The following is a 24,132-nucleotide window of genomic DNA, read 5'->3' as shown; positions in this document are numbered from 1 at the left end:
GCAATACCATCCCTGCCCTATTGCAGTCAGACACACAAGATAATGGAAAGGATTCATGTATAACATCCACTCCTGGCACCAAGACAAAGGCTGCCTGCTCACTACATCTAATCAATAGCCTTCTAGGATATTCAACCAGTTAATTTTATCTATTGAAAGAGACATCAGAGAAAAACTGCCCTTGAACCTCATTGAGGGACCATATCAGGTACTCTTAACAACAAACACAGCTGTGAACCTCCTGAGTGTGGACATTTGGGTATTTGTTTCACAGCTGCCTTAGTCCATTTGGCACCACAAACAAAGTACCATAGACTGGGTGGGTTATAACCATAGACATTTATTTCTCATATTTCTGTAGTCTGAGAAGTCCAAGATCAGGGTCTGGAAGACATGATTCCTGGAGAGAAACTGCTACCCAGATGGCTGACTGTTCCCTGATGCCTCCCCTGGTGCCATGGGACAGGGGGCTTCCCTGTCCTCTTTACAAGGCACTGGTCCCACTCAGAAGGTCTCCACCCTCCCGACCTAAGCCCTTCCCCAAGGGCACTTCTCCCAATACCATCATGTTGGGCATTGGGTTTCAGCATGTGTATTTTTGGGGAAAAAAACACTGAACTGATCACAGTAACTAAGGAATCAATTCATAATTCCACACAATTGGAAGGCTCCCCAGGTGAGCCCCTCAAACTGAAGATTCTCAGGGATGTTGTAGAAGCTCTGATCTTTGCTAGAAAACTGCTGATGTAAGACCTTCAGAACCCGCTGATGACCTTCAGAACCCGCTGATGACCTTGAGAACCAGCTGATGACCTTCAGAACCCGCTGATGACCTTCAGAACCCGCTGATGACCTTAGAGAGTGGACAGTTTCCACCCAAAATGTTTGACTAAGAGCTCAAAATCTCTTATGACTTTATTGTTGTTGTTATTATTACTATTATTATGTACTTACATATATTTGTCATTATATTTTTCTAAGGACTCAGATGGTTATATATCCATAATGGCAACTTAGTTTTTTATTTCACTTTTGAATAGCTGCTAATCGGAATTAGTGATTACACTATTTTTTGTTTAATTTTTATTGGAATATAGTTGATTTACAATGTTATATTAGTTTCACGTGTACAACCAAGTGAATCAGTTATACATATATATACATACACTCTTTTCTTTCTTTCTTTTTTTTTTTTTTGATTCTTTTCCCATATAGGCCATTACAGACTATTGAGTAGAGTTCCCTGTGCTATACATCAGGTTCATATTAGTTATCTATTTTATATATAGTAGTGTGTATATGTCAATCCCAATCTCACAATTTATCCCTCCCCCACTTAATCCCTGGTAACCATAAATTTGTTTCTACTTCCATGATTCTACTTTGGTTTTGTAAATAAATTCATATGTACCCTGTTTTGTTTTGTTTTGTTCTTTTTAGATTCCACGTATAAGTGATTTCATGTGATACTTGGCTTTCTCTGTCTGACTTACTTCACTTAGTATGACAATCTCTATGTCCACCCATGTTGCTGCAAATGGCATTATTTTGTTCCTTTATATGGCTGAGCAATATTCCATTGTATATATGTACCGCATCTTCTTTATCCATTCTTCTGTTGATGGACATTTAGGTGGCTTCCATGTCCTGGCTATTGTAAATAGTGCTGCAATGAATATTGGGGAGCATGTATCTTTCTGAGTTATGGTTTTCTCTCAGTATATGCCCAGGACTGGGATTGTTGGGTCATATGGTAATTCTATTTTTCGTTCTTTAAGGAACCTCCATCCTGTTCTCCTTAGTCACTGTATCAATTTACATTCCCACCAAGAGTGTAGGAGGGTTCCCTTTTCTCCACACCCTCTCCAGCCTTTATTGTTTGTAGATTTGCGAAGACAGCCATTCTGACCTTTGTGAGGTGATACCTCATTGTAGATTTGATCTGCATTTCTCTAATAATTAGTGATGTTGAGCATTTTTTTCATGTGACTTTTGGTCATTTGTATGTCTTTTTTAGATAAAAGTTTACGTAGATCTTCCACCCATTATTTATTTAGGTCGTTTGCATTTTTTTTTTTGAATATTGAGGTGCACAAGCCTGTTTGAATATTTTGGAGATGAATTCCTTGTCGGGTGCTTCATTTGCAAATATTTTCTCAACCCATTCTTTGGGTTGTCTTTTCGTTTCTTTCATGGTTTCCTTTGCTCTGCAAAGTCTTTTAAGTTTAAAGAGGTCTCATTTGCTTATTTTTGTTTAATTTTCATTACTCTAGGATGTGGATCAAAAAATATCTTGCTGTGATTTATGTCAAAGTGTGTTCTGCCTATGTTTTCCTCTAAGAGTTTGATAGTATCTGGCCTGACATTTAGGTCTTTGATCCATTTTGAGTTTATTATTGTATACAGTGTTAGGGAGTGTTCCACTTTCATTCTTTTGCCTGTAGCTGTCCAATTTTCCCAACACCACTTATTGAAGAGACTGTCTTTTCTCCACTGTATATTCTTGTCTACTTTGTCATAGATTAGGTGTCCATAGGTGCGAGGGTTTATCTCTGGGCTTTCTATCCTGTTCCATTTATCTATATTTCTGTTTTTGTGCTCAGTACCATACTGTTTTGATCATTGTAGCTTTGTAGTATAGTCTGAAGTCAGGAAGCTAATTCTTCTGGCTCCATTTTTGTTTCTAAAGATCGCTTTGGCTATTCAGAGTCTTTTGTGTTTCCATACCGATTGTAAAATGTTTTGTTCTAATTTTTGAAAAATGCCCTCAGTAATTTACTAGAGATTACATTAAATCTGTAGATTGCTTGGGGTAGTATAGTCATTTTGACAATATTGATTCTTCCAGTCCAAGAACATGGTATATCTCTCCGTCTGTTTGTGTCGTCTTTGATTTCTTTCATCAGTTTATAGCAATACAATCTTACCTCAAGAAACAAGAGAAATCTCAAGTAAACAACCTAACTTTGCACTTAATGCAATTAAAGAAAAAAGAACAAAGAAAACCAAAGTAAGTAGAAGGAAAGAAATAATAAATATCAGAGCAGAAATATGTGCAATACAGATGAAGAAAACAATAGCATAGATCAGTGAAACCAAAAGTTGGTTCTTTGAGGAAATAAACAAAATTGATAAATATTTAGCCAGACTCATCAAGAAAAAAAGGGAGAGGACACAAATCAATAAAATTAGAAATGAGACAGGAGAAATCACAACAGACAGCACAGAAACAAACAATTTTCCAAGACTGACCTGAAAAATTAGAAAATATAAACAGATCTAACACAAGTAATGAAACTGTAATTAAAAATCTTCCAACAAACAAAATTCCAGGACACGATGGCTGCACAGGTAAACTCTATCAAACATTTTGAGAAGAGCTAACACCTATCCTTCTCAAACTCTTCCAAAATATAGCAGAGGGAGGAACACTTCCAAATTGGTTCTGCGAGGCCACCATCACCCTGATACCAAAACCATACAAAAATATCACAGAAAAAGAAAATTACAGACGAATATCACTGATGAACATAGATGCAAAAATCCTCAACAGAATACTAGCAAACAGAATCCATCAACACATTAAAAGAATCATACACCATGATCAAGTGGGGTTTGTCACAGGAATGCAAGTATTCTTCAATATACACAAATCAATCAATGTGATGCACCATATTAACAAATTAAGGAATAAAAACCATATGATCATCTCAATCAATGCAGAGAAAGCTTTTGACAAAATTCAACACATATTTTATTTATTTATTAAACACATTTATTGGAATATAATTGCTTTACAATGGTGTGTTAGTTTCTGCTTTATAACAAAGTGAATCAGTTATACATATACATATGTCCCCATATCTCTTCCCTGTTGTGTCTCCCTCCCTCCCACCCTCCCTATCTCACCCCTCTAGGTGGTCACAAAGCACCGAGCTGATCTCCCCGTGCTACATGGCTGCTTCCCACTAGCTATCTATTTTACGTTTGGTAGTGTATATATGTCCATGCCACCCTCTCACTTTGTCCTACCTTACCCTTCCCCCTCCCCGTATCCTCAAGTCATTCTCCGGTAGGTCTGTGTCTTTATTCCCATCTTGCCCCTAGGTTCTTCATGACCATTTTTTTTTTTAGATTCCATGTATATGTCAACACCCATTTATGATAAAAACACTCCAGAAAATGGGCAATTTACCTCAACATAATAAAGGCCATATATGACAAACCCACAGCAAACATCATTCTCAATGGTGAAAAACTGAAAGCATTTCCACTAAGATCAGGAAAAAGACAAGAATGACCACTCTCACCACTCTTATTCAACATAGTTTTGGAGGTCCTAGCCATGGCAATCAGAGAAGAAAAAGAAATTTAAAAAAATCCAAATTGGAAAAGAAGTAAAACTGTCACTGTTTTCAGATGACAGGATACTATACATAGAAAATCCTAAAGGTGCTACCAGAAAACTACTAGAACTCTCAATGAATTTGGTAAAGTTGCAGGATACTGAATTAATACACAGAAATCTGTTGCATTTCTACCCATTAAAAACAAAGATCAGAAAGTGAAATTAAGGAAACAATTCCATTTACTATGGCATGAAAAAAAAAACACCTAGGAATAAACCTACCTAAGGAGGGAAAAGGTCTGTACTCTGAAATTTATAAGATGGTGCTGAAAGAAATAAAAAATGACACAAACAGATGGAAAGATATACTATGTTCTTTGATTGGAATAATCAATATTGTCAAATGAGGATACTACGCAACATATTCTACAGATTAAATGCAATCCCAATCAGATTACCACTAACATTTATCAAAGAACTAGAAGAAATTTAAAAAAAAATTTCTATGGGACCACAAAAGACCCCAAATAAATAGCCAAAGAAATATTGAGAAAGCTAATTGGAGCTAGAGGGATCAGGCTCCCTAGCTTTAGATTATACTACAGAACTACAGTCATCAAAAGAGTGTGGTACTGGCACAACAACAGAAATATAGTTCAATGAAACAGGATAAAAAGTCCAGAGATAAACCCACACACATATGGTCAATTAATCAATGACAAAGGAAGCAAGAATATACAATGGAGAAAAGACAGTCTCTTCAATAAGTGGTGATGTGAAATTGGCAGCTTCATGTAAAAGAAAGAAATTAGAACATTCTCTAACACGATACACAAAAACAAACTCAAAAGGGATTAAATATCTAAATGTGTACTATAAATATATATAAATGGATACTAAGAGTTTTATAGTATCCATTGTATAAATGCATACTATGAAACAGAAGAAAACGTTGGCAGACATCCTTTGACATAACTGCCATATCTTTTTGCATTTGTCTCCTAGAGTAATGGCAATAAAACCAAAAATAAACAATTGGGACCTAATTAAAGTTAAAAGCTTTTGCACAGCAAAGGAAATTGAAAGAAAAAAAAAGAAAATCTACTGAATGGAAGAAAATATTTGCAAACAATGCAACAACCAAGGGATTAATCTCCAAAGTATACAAACAGATCATAAGGCTCAATATCAGAAAAACAAACAATACAATCAAAAAATGGGCAGAAAACTTAATAGACATTTCTCTAAAGAAGATATACAGATGGCCAAAATGTACATGAAATAATGCTCAGCATCGTTAATTATTAGAGAAATGCAAATCAAAACTACAATGAGGCATCACCTCAGACCAGTTAGAATAGCTGTCATCAAAACGGCTACAAATAATAAATGCTGCAGGTGGTGTGTAGAAAAAGAACCCTCCTACACTGTCGGTGGGAATGTAAATAGCTACAGCCACTGTGGTGGACAGTATATACGTTCCTTAAAGAAGTAAAAATAGAGCTACCATATGATCCAGCAATCCCACTTCTGTGAATATACACAGAGTAAAATATAATTCGAAAAGATACATGCACCCCAATTTTTACTGCAGCAGTATTTACAATATCCAGAACATGGAAGCAACCTAAATGTCCATTGACAGATGAATGGATAAAGAAGATATGGTGCATGCCTACAATGGAATATTACTCAGACATAAAAAAAGAATGAAATAGTGCCATTTGCAGCAACGTGGATAGACTTAGAGATTATTATACTAGGTTTAGCAAGTCAGATGGAGAAAGACAAATAACATGTGAAATCACTTATATATGGATTCTAAAAAAATGATATAAATGAACTTATTTATAAAACAGACACAGACTCAGAGACTTCAAAATAAAATTCATGGCTACCAAAGGGGAAAGGTGAGAGGGAGGGATAAATTAGGAATTTGGGATTAACATAAACACACTACTATGTATAAAATAATCAACAAGGACCTACTATATATCACAGGGTACCATTCTCAATATTTTGCAATAAGTAACAATATTTTGTAATAATATTTTGTAATATATATATATATATATATATATATATATATATATATATATATAACTGAATCAGTTTGCTGTACACCTGAAACTAACCCATTATAAATCAAATATTCTTCAATAAAAATAACTAATTAAAACAATAAAATTTAGAAAGTAAAAAATAAGCTTTTCTTTGCAATAACATTCATTATCTCATGGTGGGATAATTATAACAAGTCATGGAGAGAAAATGGTAAAATTATATTTAATTGGTTCCAAATGTTATTGTCTAGTCCAACCTTTAACTCCGATTAAAATTAGAAGATAGTTGTAAAAAAAGTGGAAAAAGTAAAATAAAAACAATGACAACAATAATAATAATAATGAAGAGAAAACTCAAATAAAATTGGGTTAACAGAAGGGAGGTTCTCATGCCCTTTGACGATCTCAGAATCCAACAAGAAGAAGAAAGTTTACCTCTAATTTTCTGGCAAGAACTCAGCCAAAGAGAAACCATGGACTCAGTTCTCTATGGCCCTTTCGACCTCACTTTTCCCTTGATAAAAGAGTTATTCTCTCCATTTTTACTGGGGACTTGCATGTGGCTCATAATGTTGTGTGCATTGTAGGATGTGTGTCAGCACGGATGGACTTTACCCACTAGATAACTAGGTACTGAGAGCACAGCCCAAATGTTACAGTCCAACCCGTGTCCAGATATTTCCAAATGTCCTCTAGGGAAGAAAATGACTCCAGTGTTATATGGACAACAAATTCCAAATATAAACAATACTCATACTATTGCAGTGAAAGGTATTGCATCAAACAGGACTGGGGAGATTTTTCACGCTGAAAGAACTTGGAAATCCATCTGAAGCTGGAAGTAGATTTGAAGTTCAACAGAAGAATCACTTATGTCTTTAAACAATTAAAAACTTGACAACTAATAAGAGTAGGTAGTGACCTAAATTTCAAATAAAAGTCTCATGAAGAAATACTTCTGACATTAATTTATCCAGAAATCATTCCGCACTCTATTATGAATTCTAAAGAATGTTAAACTGGACACTTACACGTCTTTCTGAGGATGATCATTAAGTCATCCCTGGAGGATGAGTGATGTTTCTTTTCCAATACGATACTTACATTTCCATGTATGTCTATCTGCGTCTATATCAGTTGTGTATAATCCGCTAATGTGGTCATTACAGAAAAACAGTTTGTGCAGCTTAAACAACAGCAATGGAGTCCTCTCAGGCCTGGAGGCAAGAAGTCTAAGGTCACGGTGTCAGCAGGTTTGGGTCCTTCTCAGGCCTTTCTCCTTTGCTTGCAGGTGGACCTCTTCTCACTGAGTCCTCCGATGGTCTTTTCTCTGTGTGTCTGTGTGCATCCCTGGTTTACTTGTATGTTCATTATTACTCTTCTTAAGTGTGACAAAGACCCTTGACCACCCCTTAGCTAACAGGCTGCTTGTAATTCTCTTCTCAGCTAGTCTTGACCTGTGGGCTTCTGTGGTTATATGTGCATGGCCAGGTTTTGTCAAGAGCCCTGCTAAGTGAGAATAATGAGAATCTCCTACCCTTGAACTCTGATCACCCGCAGTATTTGACCAAAGCCATCAAACCTCCTATCACCCACATGGTATCGGACCACCCTGGTCAGCCTTTGGCAAAAATCCTTTTGAGTCTATGTAAATACAGCTTAAGGTCTCCCTTAGCCTGTATTTCTTCTCTTAATAATTTCCAGTCCACTCCACCTCACCCTTTTCTTGGCCATAAGCCCCCACTTGAAGTGCTGTATTTGGAATAAGGCCAAGTTTCCAAAGCTGCATCCCATATGCAGCAGTGAGTTTTGTCTTCATGTTCTGCATGAGATTTATATTGGATACATGAATATCAATCCCACAGCCCATGGCCATGTAATCATGCCTGAATGAAGCTGATGTCTCATGTATATTTTCCCTAAGTCCACTCACAGCCATTTGTGCGTAGGGACACTAGACTGTTCCTCAGCCCTATGCCTGGGACTACTTTAAACAATCGCCAAGAATCACAGAAATGTGAAAAGCATGACACTAATTTGACACCAGAAAGTTCTCAATTACATGACGGGAGTTGAAACAAGAAAAGAGAGCATCACCATGACTGACCTCAGCTGGGAATGTGTGTGTGTGTGTGTGTGTGTGTGTGTGTGTGTGCATGTGTGTTGCCTGATTCAAACAACCAGCCACATTCTTAATGTCCGTGAATGATCACAAAATGACAGTATTTATTTTGGGGTGCTCATAGAAGCCAGAAGTAGGTGAATTTGCAGTTATGGAATCTGTGAGTAACGAGGATAATTGCACGTGCAGTATTGGAGCACTCTGGCGTTAGAGTCTGTAACACTGCCTGCTGCAGACTTCAGAATGCTTGTGCAGGTTGCCTGAAAGCAGGACGGTGTGTCTCTTCCTTCCACATCTACAAAAACAAATCAACAATTAATACGGTTTAAAAATCTCATGTGCATTGTCAGGATATTTACACGTTTCACAAACTTCAGGCTGAAATTGAACATTATGGTGAGCCACAGGGTTGTTCTGAGCTCCTTTGAGAAAAAGATAAAGAAATGATAAACAACCTTAACTCTTGAGTATTATATTTGTCTGTGCATATGAATATATATACACAACTATAATAAAAATAAAAATTAAGCAAATATGTACATGCACACAAAACTTTCTAGACACTTCATAATCCACAGCAATGAAACATTAGGATACAGAACAGGGTCTCTGGTAGAGGTCCTGGGCTGGAAGGGGAAAGTACAGGTTCTAACAAGAATTCCCTCCCAGCCCCTCTCTGCACCTGCCACAGGCCTCAGCCCTGTACTTGTTGGATCCTGCACGCCCCCTCGTGGTAACGGACCTCCGTGCAGGGAGGTTTGTGTCTGGGCTCACACTGACTTCCCCTCACTGTGTCTTTCGCACAGTAATACACGGCTGTGTCCTCAGTTGTCAGGCTGCTCAGCGATAAGTAGACTTGGCTCTTGGAGGTGTCCCTGGTGATGCTGAGCCGGGACTTAAGAGTTGGGTTATAATATGCGCTTCCACCACTACCCATCACACCAACCCACTCCAGCCCCTTTCCTGGAGGCTGTCGGACCCAGGATACAGCATAGCTGCTTAATGAGAATCCAGAGACAGTGCAGGTGAGGGAGAGGGTCTGTGAGGGCTTCACCAGGCTGGGTCCCGACTCCTGCAGCTGCACCTGGGACAGGACACCTGTGGACAGAGAGAACCACGGTGACTCATGGGCTCAGATGCAGCTTCCCCATGTGTTCACGTCTGAATCCCTGAGAAACTCACCTCTGGGAGCTGACACCAGGAAGAGGAAGAACCACAGTGGATTCATCTTCTTGCAGATGAGATTCCTGAAGCCCAGAAATTCTCTTCAATCATGAGGAGAAACCCGAATTTAAGTGAACAGGTACTTTGTTTTTACCTTGTGACATAAGGGAATGTTTGCATACGGGAGGGACCAGGCTATAAAAATCGGAAAGTAGTGAAGGGAGGTCCCAGTCTCTGGGGCTCCACCTGAGGAGGGTGCTGACTGTGCCTTCAGAGAACTCAGCCCCACCTGGGGTCCCCTCCCTGTGCCTGGGGACTCTGTGTCCAGGAATGAAATGATGCTGAAGGGCTAGTCAGGAAGTCAGCTGTGCTCAAGGATTAACGGCAGGTTTGGGGATAGACTTTAGTCCCGTGGAGGCATACATTTCACATAAATACCCATCACACATTCTGGGTCCTCCAAGATGTCAGACGCAGACTCTTGCTTTTTCCTTTCTGCATTACCTCCTGTTTATTTCCTGGATGCGCAAGTATTTGAGACAAACCATACATGTAATAATGACATTGAATTCAGACAAAGTCAGGTAAAATTAAATGTTTATCATAATTTACAACAGAGCTCATTTTCCCCTTAACTTGGGTGAGCATTTCTTCACCTGAAACAGTTTAAATATTATCAGGAGTTGCTCTGGAGGTGGATTTACTCTTAACAACTAAACACACAGTGTGTTTTGTGGATAAGGTAGTCATTCTTGCTGAGATGGTCATGGATCCCAGCACTGCTGACATGGCCTGTAGCCTGAGCTGCGTGTTTCCTGTGCACAACTGAGTGTCTGCAGGAACACCGCGAGCTTCAGGGCCCCTTCCTTGCGGGTGGACGTAGAGGAATCCCCAGGGCTAGCAAGGTCTAGAACAGACAGCTCCTGGAAGCTCCTCAGGACTCCAACATGCTGGGCAGGTGATCTGGTCACAGTGCACAGACTCACTCCTTCTAGAAGTGTTCATTTCTAACTCTGTCACAGCCAGTGACATTGGAGCTCAGGGAACACAGTTCCCACTGCACTGGGTGAGAGAACATGCATGATTCTTGGAAGTAAACCTTCACAGTGAATGGCTTGCAGAGTATGAGGGTGTCATGGTCAAAGGAAAGTCCTCACCTCAGGAAGCAGGTTCCATTGAAAAGTCCACCTGAGAGCAGCTCTCCCGAGTCCCTGGGTCAGTGAGTCCTGGGACTGTGCCTGAGGTCACATCAGTAAGTGGTGCTGGAGAGCAGAGCACAGTTCCGTCGCATCTCACTGTGGGCACTGAGGATGTGGCCTCACCATCTGCATTTCAGTCTGCAAGGATGTAAACTGGGGATCACGATGGTAATGGTATGTCTGAAATTTATAGTGGGGTTGCCAGGGGTGCTGAATGTTGACATGAGTGTCATGAGTGATGTTATCTCTCCTGGGAACCAGAAAGACCAATGTGAGTCCCCATCTCTGACTGACACCCTGTACATGTAGCCCTGGCTCCACTCCTGCCCTGAGAGGTCACACCTTGGGTCTGGTGCAGGTCAGCTCTCCCTCAGCCCACTGATTTCACCTGTACACTGACTGATGTCGAGCCTGCTGTCTATGAGAAGATATTTACTCCATATAATTTCATGAACCGAGTACGATACTTCTTCTAGCTTTTCCAATAATATTTGCAGAGTAAATTAAATTCTAAAGAATCTGCCTCCTTGAATGTTGATAATAGGAGAGCCAACCACAGTGATATGGGGAAGAATCACAGGACAAGTCTGGACCCTGTTGTCAGGACCTGAAAATTGAGCTGATACGCTGTGGGATAGGGGAGCGGAAGGGATGGCATCTAAAACCTAGAACCAGGTGGGCCCATTATTCAGCAGGTGGAAGAAGGGCCTGCATTTGTACAGATGCCCGAGCATCTGACCTGCCCTTCTTGAGCTGGTGGATTAGAGGAGATCCAGCCAAATTCATGTTAACATAGAAGGATATATAGCAGGTGTCTTTATGTTTCAGTGGGTGGGGATGTGTTGTTAGGGTCTATTTAACCCTAGGAAAAATGTGTTAGGGCACCCGGACTAAAAAAAAGTTATTTTTCCTTTGTGGAGCTAATTGGAAGGAATTATGTCTGGAGACCAGATCATATGGTAATGCTGGAAGGAATATCCATTAGAGACGCCCAGTGATGGGAAATGGGAAATGATGGGAAATGAAGTGGGGAGACTTAAGTCATATTGCTCTGCAGGTTACCAGTGATGGTCACAGAAAAAGGGCCTGACCATCGTGATGGGAGGAAGAAGGGCTGATGGTGGTGGGTTCATGGGGGCCACGTGGACAGGTCCTTCTGATGGTCTCTGTGTTTTCCCTTATAAAATCTTGAGGGTATAAGCTCAGAATGAGGTGTGGACTTCAGGAACATTGAGACCAGATGGTTTAGGTCATTTTGTACCTTTGCTGGAATCATTGAGCAATGAAGAAGCAGGAACTATACTTGGAAATCAGTGGCGTCCTCATGTGATGTTAGGTTTGTTGCCTTAGATGTTACTGAATGTAGAGACATTCGCTGTCCTCACATTACGTCTTCTAGATCCACTTGGTATCCAGTTTCAAATGTGAGGGATGTAGATGAAACATTTATTATGAAACAATGTGGTATCTAATTTTTAAGAGCTATAAGTCAAAATTACGGAAATGTGTTACTGAAATTGTAATTGTCAAACTCTTCTCTGGGGCAAAATATATTAAAATCAATAATAAAAATTCAAGGTATTGATTGTGTTTTTAACGTTGCTAAATCCATTGAATGTTTCGAGTTACAATCATTCATAAACTCAGATCCGTCACGGGTAAAATTTATTTTACGATATGGTCATTCTAACTTTGGACAGGGTAACCCAAGCGTTGACAGTACTTGGACCACCATCAAAAAATGTTCTGAAACATAACCTGGTTCTTACTCCTACTTGGGCCCCTGGTTACAAAAATTCTTTTACTGATCTTTGACCCCTGCCTTCTTTTAACCAACTTGTTTAGTGTGTTCTCTCTAGAACACAGCAGTCTTCTAGACAAGATGACAATAATGCAAAGATTCCAGCCACTCCTCAGAACAGGTCCTGCCAAAATAAGAAGTCACCCTGGGCCTTTTAACAAAACGGAGCTCTGGGCTTCCCTGGTGGCGCAGTGGTTGGGAGTCCGCCTGCCGATGCAGGGGTCACAGGTTCGTGCCCCAGTCTGGGAAGATCCCACATGCCGCGGAGCGGCTGGGGCCGTGAGCCATGGCCGCTGAGCCTGCGCGTCCGGAGCCTGTGCTCCGCAGCAGGAGAGGCCACAGCAGTGAGAGGCCTGCGTACCGCAAAAAAAAAAAAAAAAAAAAAAAAGAAGGAACAAGGTTTGTTCATAGACGCTTCCAGGCCTGAATTCCCCATGCCTGGTGATAAGAGTGTCCCCGTGCAAAGGAAAGCAGCGTCCGGCTGCTCGGTGCTGAAAGGCCAATAAAGAGGCAAAGTTGGTGAAAGGAAAGTTTGCTTTATTTTGGCTGCACCCGGGGGTGGGGGACAGACTTCTCTCCAAAGGCCACCCCGCACTGAGCATCTGTGGGAAAGGGCTTTTATAGGCAGAAGGAGGGGCTACGGGCAGAAACGGCAGAGTCAGCTGTGACAGTCGTCTTGCAGTTGGTCATGTGGTGGTCTGATCAGCCTCCTCTTGATTGTTTTAAGTAGAGTTAATCTTCAGGTCCAGGGTCGGTTTGTTCCCATTTCTTTGAGGCCAGTTCTTGCAATTGTGGCAGCTTATGTCATGGCTACAGTCTGGTCATCATGGAGTTCACTTCTTCCTCCTGGTGGGAGTTTCAGTATCTATAAGACGGCTCATGAGACATGGACAAGAATATTATCTGCAGCCCTTGAGGAGGAACTAAAGGTCCTTGATTTGCTTAATGAGCAAACTATAATTATTTAGTCTTGTTGGACAGTTTTCCCTTCTTTCTGCATTTGCTCGCTTCTCTGATTAAACTTATTCTTTGGCTAAATATTTTTCCACAGAAAAATGGCAGGTGGAAAGCATGAGATGAAGGACGATTTCATTTCCACGCCTAGATGTTGGGAGAGCACCTTTCACATGGGAGGTTTATTTCTGGCTTCAGGGTGACAGGGAGGAAGGTCAGAATGTCCCTCTGCACTGGCTCTGTCTTAAGTCACTTTGAGGCATATTTTCGGGTGACCTACCCTGGGGGCCAACACTCAGGGTCTCTTTTATTATTTTGTTTCTACATATGCACACCAAGCATGTGATGTAGGTAATGATTTACTTGAATCCTACAGATGTGAAGCTAAACTGCAGCCTGGAATTGGCACGTGATGTGCTGGAGAGCACACATCAGGACACAGTGAGACCTCCTGTCGAGGCCTGGGCTTCTCCACCCTGGATCTGGCCTCCCCTGCAAAGGTTCCTGGACAGAGGTGGGCCTGCCTGTAGGTCTGCAGGACTCTTCGTGGAATGAGAACCTGAGTGATTTTCCTTCATTTTTGCGCTCACGTAAGATGCTGTGGTGAAGAAAGGAGAATAGATCTATTTTCAGCAGCTTGTGAAAATTCATGTTATTATCCACCTGACTGTAAACTTTCCCGACCAACTACATATGTGTCTATTGGTAATAGCTGTGACGATGAATATTTCACATAAAATAAACTGCGCAGTAGAACAGGATGCAGGTATGATCTAAGCGTATAGGGATTCTATTGGCCCTGGAAGCAAGGCACACATGTAGAAACACCCCCACCCACGTCCCTCTAACTGGCATCTTTCCCAGCGACCCCCTGAGGATCCGGGGCTGCTCAGCGCACTTATGCTTCTCATGCAAGAGGTTAGCAGCAAGTCAACAGTCAGCATCCTGGCAGGGACAGCTGTCTACAGTAGGGCAGGGCTGAGATACCACAATGAGGAAGGAAGAATATGTTTAACTCTTTACACATCAGCTGGAATCATTTTGAAACGGGTCAATTTAGACAAGAGTTAGACAAGGGAAAACCTGAACATATAAATTTAAGTCTCTGCCTTTCATATATGACATTTATTCCCCTATTTCGAAAAGTCTTTCTAATTGAGAGACTTAATGTGTAACTGAAGAACCATGGATGAGTACAGAGAGGTTCCCCAGGGAAAACTGCTATATGGAGAGGAAACCCCAGACCCTTAGAGGAAAGCAGCCCTTAACTACCATCTGCACCTGCTCCTGGGGCTGAACCACACACTTGTATGTCCTGAGTGCCCCCTGCATCCCCCCTCCTGTCTCCCTGCAAGGAGGTTTGTGTCTGGGCTCACACTGACTTCCCCTCACTGTGTATCTTTCGCACAGTAATACACGGCCGTGTCCTCAGATCTCAGGCTGTTCATTTGCAGATACAGCGTGTTCTTGGAGTTGTCTCTGGAGATGGTGAATCGGCCCTTCACAGAGTTTGCATAGTATGTGCTACCACCATCCCAACTAATAGCTGAGATCCACTCCAGCCCCTTCCCTGGAGCCTGGCGGACCCAGCTCATGGCATAATCATCAAAAGTAAATCCAGAGGCGGCACAGGAAAGTCTCAGAGACGCCCCAGGCTTCACCAAGCCTCCCCCAGACTCCACCAGCTGCACCTCACACTGGACACCTGCAAACACAGAGACATCCTGGTCAGGAGACTGTCACACATCCATTGATTCCCTCACTCACATCCACTCACATCCTCAGTGTCTCTTGCTCTCCATAAATTACCTTGTAAAATAGCCACAAGGACAACCCAGCTCAGCCCAAAGTCCATGGTGAGTGTTCTGTCCTGAACCCCGAATTGGGCACGTGGAAATCCCGGGCTGGAGCTCCTCTCCCAGAGCTGCAGGGTCAGGGCTGGGGCTGCTTTATATCAGCAGAGGAAGGACCCTATTTGCATGACCTTCTAGTATATAAGAGGCTATGTCGTTGAATGTCCTCAGAAAGGGCAGGGTCTCAGAGCAGGTGTGAGAGTCTTGGATTTTGTGGTGTTGATAGCAACTGGGAAATATAACTTTCATTGTGTGATTGTTCCAGAGTAAACCCTTAGGAGGCATATGTCATCTTACATATGCACTCACATCCCGTGATGTAGCTGTCATTGTTACCCTCATGTTAGAGGTGTAAACTACACCCAGAGTAATGGAGGGTGTGTGTAGTGTCCAAGGAGAAACATGGGGTGACCGTTAGATCCAGCATCTGCTCCTGAGCTCTGGGCCAGGCTGCTCCCTGGAACCTACTAGAGGACAGATTTGGAGTTTCCGGGTGAGGTTTGCAGATCCCCCTCCTGTAATGAGGTCATGATGACTTTGCTCTCTTCTCGTGTTTACCTAAAATATATGGAGGGGGTCAGCGTTGATGAGAAGTATTTTCAAGAGTCTCTTATGTTTCAGTATCTTCCCTTCACTCCTTCCCTCCCAAGTCATTCATTTCTTCATTTGTAATTACTTTATTGAGGTTCTTGACATGTAACAAAGCGCACACACTCAGAATGAACACTCTGATGAATACTGACGGAGCCATCAGCATTATCAGGAGAGAACAAATCAATTCCGCTCATTATTTTCAGTAGTTTCTGGGTTTCCTCCTTCCTGTCCCTTCTTATCTTCCATCCTGTCCCCACATCACCGTTGATCTTCCCTTGTTACTGCAGGTTACTTGTCATTTTCTAGAATTTATAAAAATCGGAACATAACATATTTTGAAAACAAATATATATATATATATATTTATTGTTATGCCTTATTTTAGTCAGCCCAAATATTTGTGAATACTCTCATGTTTTTGTGTGCATCAAGAATCCTTGGTTTTAATAACAGGTTGCATTGAAAGAATGATCATAGCATGATTGGATTATTTATTAAGCTGATGTGTGATATTGGAACTCTTTCCAGTGTCTGGGTGTTACGATAAAGCTGATACTCGTCTTGGAGACGCAGAGAGATGAGAAGCTGAGAAAATGCTTCTTATTTAATGTTCTTAAAACAGCCTCAAAATGGGGCAAGTTGCACATTATCAAAATCTCACCAATATATCAGATAATTATAGAACGAAGACAGCAGCAAATTTAAATCTTGGAGGGAGACAAATGCTCACAGAATAACAAAGAATAAGAATGTTAATCCTGTCATAGGCTGCTGAATGGAATAAAAACTACTACAAGATTAAACTAGAAATGGATGCTTTATGGTCGAGTATGGTTAGGGTGTAATAGTGTCCCAACGTCTCCTAAGTAACTACCTCGCCAGTGTCAGCGTGGTCCTGCTAAAGTGTGAGTCAGATGGTGTTACCTCTCTATCCACACAGGTGTGTCTTCCTACCTGGGACAGCGCAGGATTCCTGCCTGAGCTCTTAGGTCCTCCTGCATCCTGGGGAGGAGGACCTTGGCCCTGGACTTGGATCTGCACTGTTTCATAGCATCTCCGCTCACAGTGTGACCTTTGTCCCCTCATCCAGTCCCACTGTGCCATATACTTACCACATATGGAATAGGATCACACGGGGGAATGAATAATTATGTTCCAGGTGCTGAATGACGGACAAAACCCTGCCACAACCCCTGACAGTTTCTACTGACAGCAGCTCTTTATTTTGTTCACTGTCTCTGCTTAGGGAGGGACTGGAGGAGAAGCCCACCCTGCCCGATGCAGGGTCGCTGTGAAAGGCTCAAGTTCAGCTACAGGACCTGCTCCTGTGATGCACACTCACGTGTAAGAAAGGGTGACCCTGACTGTAGGCTGGGGGCTCGGCCAGGTCTGAGGGCTGGCCTTGGGTCCACCTCGTGTGGACATTGCTTGGGCTCTGACTTCCTTTCAGTACGATGCCTGGGTCAGCTGAGTGGTCTCTGCATCAGAGCCCTTCCTCCGCGCAGTCACTCACACACCTAGACAGAGCGTAATGTAAGATCCCAGGAGTCATGCTCATAATATTTACATAAGTGTCTTGATACGTAGAGCTCCATCATTGACTGCCCATGAATTATTGTGGTCTCTTTATTTACAATTGAGAAAAATTGGAAGCCACAAATACGTTCTTCCAAAAATTAGTACGTAAACAATGCGTGACGTATCCATGCTGTGGAATTGTTTTCAGCAATGTAAATATTAAACTATTATACCATGAAAGGACATGAGGGAATCCTAAATGCATATTGCTAATTAAAAAATCGGTCTGAAGACGTTCAATTTCCCCTATTTCACATTTGGGAAAAGGCAGGTCTATATATTAGCCAATCAGATGAGCATTTAGCAGGAATTTGGGAGAAGGTTTTTGGTAAGTGAAACATGGACAATATTTAAGGATAGTGAAATTCTTCTCAATGAAATTGCAGTAGTGGAATCATTGCACTATGAATTTGTCAAAATATATACAGTAAGAGGAGAACCTTTTTAATATAAATATAAATTTCATTTAGAAGTTCAGAGACTGAAGGATGGAACGACGCACACTGTATACATGATACCTAATATCATAGTGAATCTATGAATTAACATGGCTGAAGAGGTGGGAAAATAGGTTTTGACCTAAATGACTTTGGAAATGAGTGGAGTCTGAAGGCTAAGTTCTAAGCCACTGCACGTAAGCAGTAGAGCCTGGTGGATAATGGTATTTCCATCAGGAGTCAGGCTAAGCATTCAGTTACTACCGTGCATGTGGAATTGAACAATTAGTAGCTGGATGGCATTGGTGGAGACAGGTTTCTTACTGTTGGGTGGAAAGGAACAGACAAGCAAGGTGGAAAGTCTAGATTCAACCATGTGATGTTGCTCTAGGATTGGAGATGTAAGAATTGTCTCACATTTACCTTAACACAGGTCAGAAGGTGAGATACAGAGCTAGTTGCAGACGTGTGTGTGTATACATGGAGTAGTGCACACAGATATATTTCCAAGGTCTTTTAGCTTATAGGGTCTAGAGCCAATGCTCCCAGTAGACAGGACACCAGCATTAGTATCCTAATACCCAATCTTCTGATTCCTATTACTAGTCTCCAGAAAAGGATCCACAACTCAGCTGAGGCATGGCTAATTCTAGGGCCAGAGAAGAGAATACACATGATTATCCTGCAGATTCTTGTAGCACCAGAAAGTAAGGAAGTCTTCACACAAATGGATGGGGGCCCGTAAAGTGGATACAAGAGACAATCTGAAAGAGCTCCTCATGGCTGACAAGTGGTCACAGTTACAGAAGCAAAGAAAATGCCTTAGTATATAACCTTAACACAAGTTATGAAACAAATACCTAGACTCATATAAAGAGACTGAATAAATATATCTAATGGGGAAGGTAGGATAAATCTCCCTTAAGGAATAACTTCAGGTACCTCATGATGGTCATCCTCCCTTCAAGAAGGTGAACTTAACCCTCCATCCCTGAAAGTGGCCTGGAGTATGGACCTGGCAGAAATTATGGGTGCCCTTGAGTTACATGATGAATTTTTAGATATAACACACCAAACATCATTCATCATATAAATTTGTAATTTTTCTGTATCCATTAAAAATTCTGTTCTGAAAACAACGATAGCAACAGTAGCAATAACTTCACTGATAAGGGAATTAGGCACAGACTTGGAGAATGTGCTTTCTAGTATCATATCATATAGACTTGTATCATGAATATACAGCAAATTCACAGCTCAACGACAGCAATAAATAATGAAAATAATGTACAGTGATTTGAAGATACCTACACATAGAAGAGATAAAGGTTTTAAAAGGATTCTTCATTAAGGAAACATAAAATAACATGACGATGAAATACTGCTACTCACTTATTACAACAGTGAAAGCACAAAATAAAAAAAAATTAAAATACTGGGGATGATGTAGAGTGAAACGCCCTCATCCGCTTGCTGGAAGGATGCCAGTGGCTGCCAATTGGAAGATATTTGTCAATTTCTTAGAGAGAAAACCAGACACTCACCATGGGATTGAGGAGTGAGCTAGAAAAGAATTTTCAAAAGAGTTAAAAATATTTACGTTAATACAAATAACTTCATACGGCTTCTTGTATCATTTTTACACCTTCGAGCCTTTACCACTCCCTAAATATGGGTTATGTAGTCAGTTTTTACGGTTATTTTCCATACAATTAGGATATACTAGTTTCTGTTCCGTTTTATCTATCTCTCTGTTTTATCTAATTATCTAATATCAATGTCCACACTAGATGACAAGGTACAGGAAACAAAGCCCACATGTTACAGCCCAGCCTGTGTCCCGACATTTCCAAAGGTCCCCTGAGCAGAAAATGCCTGCAGTGCTGTATGGACATCAATTTCCGAATATCAACATGACTCATACTATTCAAGTGAAAGGCATTGCATCAGACAGGACTGGAGAGGTTGTCAGGATGAGAGGAATTGGAAATCCATCTGATGCTGGAAAGCAGATTTAAAGTTCAACAGTAAAAATTATTTATGTCATTAAACGATTAAAAACTTGACAACTAATAACAGAAAGTAGTAACCTAATCTTCAAGTAAAGGTCTCAAGAAGAAATATATCTGTGCAGCTCTTCCAAAGATAGATGGGGAAAGACAGACAAGCCTGAATCCATGAAAAACGTCTCAAGTTTAGAGACAAGAAAATTCCCTGGAATCACTGTGGATGAGGCTTCCAGGGGTGGCAATGATCCAGTGGAGAAACCACAGCTTCTGAGAGAGAAATCCTCCATCCCAACCTCTGCACCTGCCCTGAAATGGGTCCTCTTGTTTCCAGATGACCCTGAGCGCCCACTGGTGGTTGGAGCGCCCCCTGCAGGGAGGGTCGTGTCTGGACTCATCCTGACTTCTCACTGAACCAACTGGAACAGTAACTCAGGGCTGTGTCCTAGGTCATCACGGAGCTGAGCTGCAGGGAAAACTGAATTTGTGAGCTGTCTCTGGAGGTGGAGAGTCATTTCTGGAGAGACATCTTGTATGCTGTGCTATTCCCAGAACCAAAGCACCCCAGTGACCTCAGCCCTTTCCCTGGGGGCTGAGGGATCCAGTCCCAGCAGCCAGCACTGTTTGTGATGGAGAATCCAGAGACTGAGCGGGTAAGGGAGAGGGTCTTCCATAGTCCTGGGCCCGATTCTTGCACCGGCACCTGGCACACGACACCTGGGGAAGTAGAAAGAATGAGACACCCACTTCAGAGATGTCACCCCATAACTCCACCTTCCTCAGACCCAGGAGATGCTCACAGCTGAGCGATGCCCGCAAGAGGAGGAATGACCAGAAGATTTTCATGTTCATTTTGATCAATGCTTTGACTTTCAGAGAGCTATGTCAGTGAAGATTAGAACCCTGACTCTGAGTAGCACAGATGCTGTGCTTTCCCCTTGAGCCTGGGTGTGATGTGCAGGTGGAAGCACGTCTCCATATAAAGATGGTCCCGGCTGGTCCTTCTCTAGGGCTGTGGAGGAGGGTGCTGGCTGAGATCCAGGGTGGACACCGCTTCATGTCACCTCTGAAGAATGGGTGATGTTTCTTTTCCAATACGATACTTACATTTCCATATATGTCTATCTGCGTCTATATTATAGGTGTACTCGTTGGCTAGTGTGGCCTTTACAGAATAACAGACTGGGTGGATTAAACAACAGCAATGGATTCCTCTCAGACCTGGAGGCAAGAAGTCTAAGGTCATGGTGTCAGCAGGTTTGGGTCCTTCTCAGGCCTTTCTCCTTTGCTCACAGATGGACGTCTTCTCACTGAGTCCTCAGATGGTCTTTTCTCTGTGTGTCTGTGTGCATCCCTGGTTTACTTGTATGTTCATTATTCCTCTTCTTAAGTGTGACAAAGACCCCTGACCACCCCTTAGCCAACAGGCTCCTTGTAATTCTCTTCTCAAGTAGTCTTGACCTGTGGGCTTCTGTGTTTATATGTGCATGGCCAGGTTTTGTCAAGAGCCCTGCTAAGTGAGAATAATGAGAATCCCCTACCCTTGAACTCTGATCACCCGCAGTATTTGATCAAAGCCATCAAACCTCCTATCACCCACACGGTATCTGACCACCCTGGTCTCCCTTTAGCAAGAATCCTTTTGAGTCTATGTAACCAGAATCCCCTTGGCTTCTAATTCTTCTGTTCATAATTTCGAGTGCACTCCACCCCACCGGATTTTTGACCATAAGCCCCCACTTGCCAGGCTCTATTTGGAATTAAGGCAAGTTTCCAAGGCTGCAGCCCATATGCAGCAGCGATTTTGTCTTCAGGTTTTGGGTGAGCTGCATATTGGAGACGTGAGTATCATTTCACCACCCATGGCCATATAAGGCAGGCCTGAATGAAGCTGATGTCTCATGTACATTTTCCCTAAGTCCACTCACAGCCGTTTGTGCGTAGGGACACTAGACTGTTCCTCAGCCCTATGCCTGGGACTACTTTAAACAATCGCCAAGAATCACAGAAATGTGAAAAGCATGGCACTAATTTGACCCCAGAAAGTGCTCAATTACATGACGGGAGTTGAAACAAGAAAAGAGAGCATCACCTTGACTGACCTCAGCTGGGAATGTGTGTCTGTGTGTGTGTGTGTGTGTGTGTGTGTGTGTGTGTGTGTGTGCGCGTGTGTGTGTGTGTGTGTTTATGTGTGTATGAGTGTGTTGGGGGATTCAAACAACCGGCCACGTTGTTAATGTCCGTGAATGACCACAAAATTGACAGTATTTATTTTGGGTGCTCATAAAAGCTAGAAGTAGATGAATTTGCAGATTTGGAATCTGTGAATAACGAGGATAATTGCACGTGCAGTGTTGGAGCACTCTGGCGTTAGAGTCTGTAACACTGCCTGCTGCAGAATTCAGAATGCTTGTGCAGGTTGCCTGAAAGTAGGACGGTGTGTCTCTCCTTCCACATCTACAAAAGCAAAACAACAATTGATACTGTTTAAAAGTCTCATGTGCACTCTCAGGATATTTACACGTTTCACGAGCTTCAGGCGAAATTGAACATTATGGTGAGCAGCAGGGTTGTTCTGAGCTCCTTGAGAAAAAGGTAAATAAAGAAATGAAAAACAACCTTAATTCTTGAGTATTAAATGTGTCTGTGCATATGAATATATATATACACAACTATAATAAAAATAAAAATTAAGAAAATAAGTACATGCACACAAAATTTTCCAGACTCCGCAAAATCCACAACAATGAAACATTAGGATACAGAACAGGGTCTCTGGTGGAGATCCTGGGCAGGAAGAGGAAAGCACAAGTTCTAACAAGAATTTCCTCCCAGCCCTTATCTGCTGCTGCCCCAGGCCTCAGCCCTGCACTTCGTGGGTCCTCTGCGTCCCCTGGTGGTTACGGGCCTCTGTGCAGGGAGGTTCGTGTCTGGGCTCACACTGACTTCCCCTCACTGTGTCTCTCGCACAGTAATACACGGCTGTGTCCTCAGTTGTCAGGCTGCTCAGCGATAAGTAGACTTGGCTCTTGGAGGTGTCCCTGGTGATGCTGAGCCGGGACTTAAGAGTTGGGTTATAATATGCACTTCCACCACCATATATCATCCCAACCCACTCCAGCCCCTTTCCTGGAGCCTGCCGGACCCAGGCTACAGCACTGCTGGTTAATGAGAATCCAGAGACAGTGCAGGTGAGGGAGAGGGTCTGTGAGGGCTTCACCAGGCTGGGTCCCGACTCCTGCAGCTGCACCTGGGACAGGACACCTGTGGACAGAGAGAACCACGGTGACTCATGGGCTCAGATGCAGCTTCCCCATGTGTTCACGTGTGAACCCCTGAGACACTCACCTCTGGGAGCTGACACCAGGAAGAGGAAGAACCACAGTGGATTCATCTTCTTGCAGATGAGATTCCTGAAGCCCAGAAATTCTCTTCAATCATGAGGAGAAACCCGAATTTAAGTGAACAGGTACTTTGTTTTTACCTTGTGACATAAGGGGATGTTTGCATACGGGAGGGACCAGGCTATAAAAATCGGAAAGTAGTGAAGGGAGGTCCCAGTCTCTGGGGCTCCACCTGAGGAGGGTGCTGACTGTGCCCTCAGAGAACTCAGCCCCCACCTGGCGTCCCCTCCCTGTGCCTGGGGTCTCTGTGTCCAGGAATGAAATGATGCTGAAGGGCTAGTCAGGAAGTCAGCTGTGCTCAAGGATTAACGGCAGGTTTGGGGATAGACTTTAGTCCCGTGGAGGCATACATTTCACATAAATACCCATCACACATTCTGGGTCCTCCAAGATGTCAGACGCAGACTCTTGCTTTTTCCTTTCTGCATTACCTCCTGTTTATTTCCTGGATGCGCAAGTACTTGAGACAAACCATACATGTCATAATGACATTGAATTCAGACAAAGTCAGGTAAAATTAAATGTTTATCATAATTCACAATGGACTTCGTGTTTCCCTTAATTTGGGTGAACATTTCTTCACCTGAAACAGTTTAAATATTATCAAGA

General features: G+C 42.2%; 2 long non-coding RNA genes across 2 annotated transcripts; both read right to left on the bottom strand.

Annotated features, from left to right (window-relative positions):
- Nucleotides 1-9,566: 9,566 nt before the first annotated feature.
- LOC141277912 (uncharacterized) lies at nt 9,567-9,817 on the bottom strand. Its single transcript, XR_012329783.1, has 2 exons — nt 9,716-9,817; nt 9,567-9,631 (listed from the first exon to the last, which is right to left on the bottom strand). It is a non-coding gene; the product is annotated as an uncharacterized lncRNA (long non-coding RNA).
- Nucleotides 9,818-23,318: 13,501 nt separating this feature from the next.
- Nucleotides 23,319-23,607, bottom strand: LOC141277910 (uncharacterized). Its single transcript, XR_012329782.1, has 2 exons — nt 23,468-23,607; nt 23,319-23,383 (listed from the first exon to the last, which is right to left on the bottom strand). It is a non-coding gene; the product is annotated as an uncharacterized lncRNA (long non-coding RNA).
- Nucleotides 23,608-24,132: the final 525 nt, after the last annotated feature.

This window comes from Tursiops truncatus, chromosome 2 (genome assembly GCF_011762595.2).
Source record: "Tursiops truncatus isolate mTurTru1 chromosome 2, mTurTru1.mat.Y, whole genome shotgun sequence".
NCBI classification, from domain to species: domain Eukaryota; kingdom Metazoa; phylum Chordata; class Mammalia; order Artiodactyla; family Delphinidae; genus Tursiops; species Tursiops truncatus.
The sequence above is the reverse complement of the archived record's forward strand: the minus strand, read 5'-3'. Positions and strand labels throughout refer to the sequence as shown.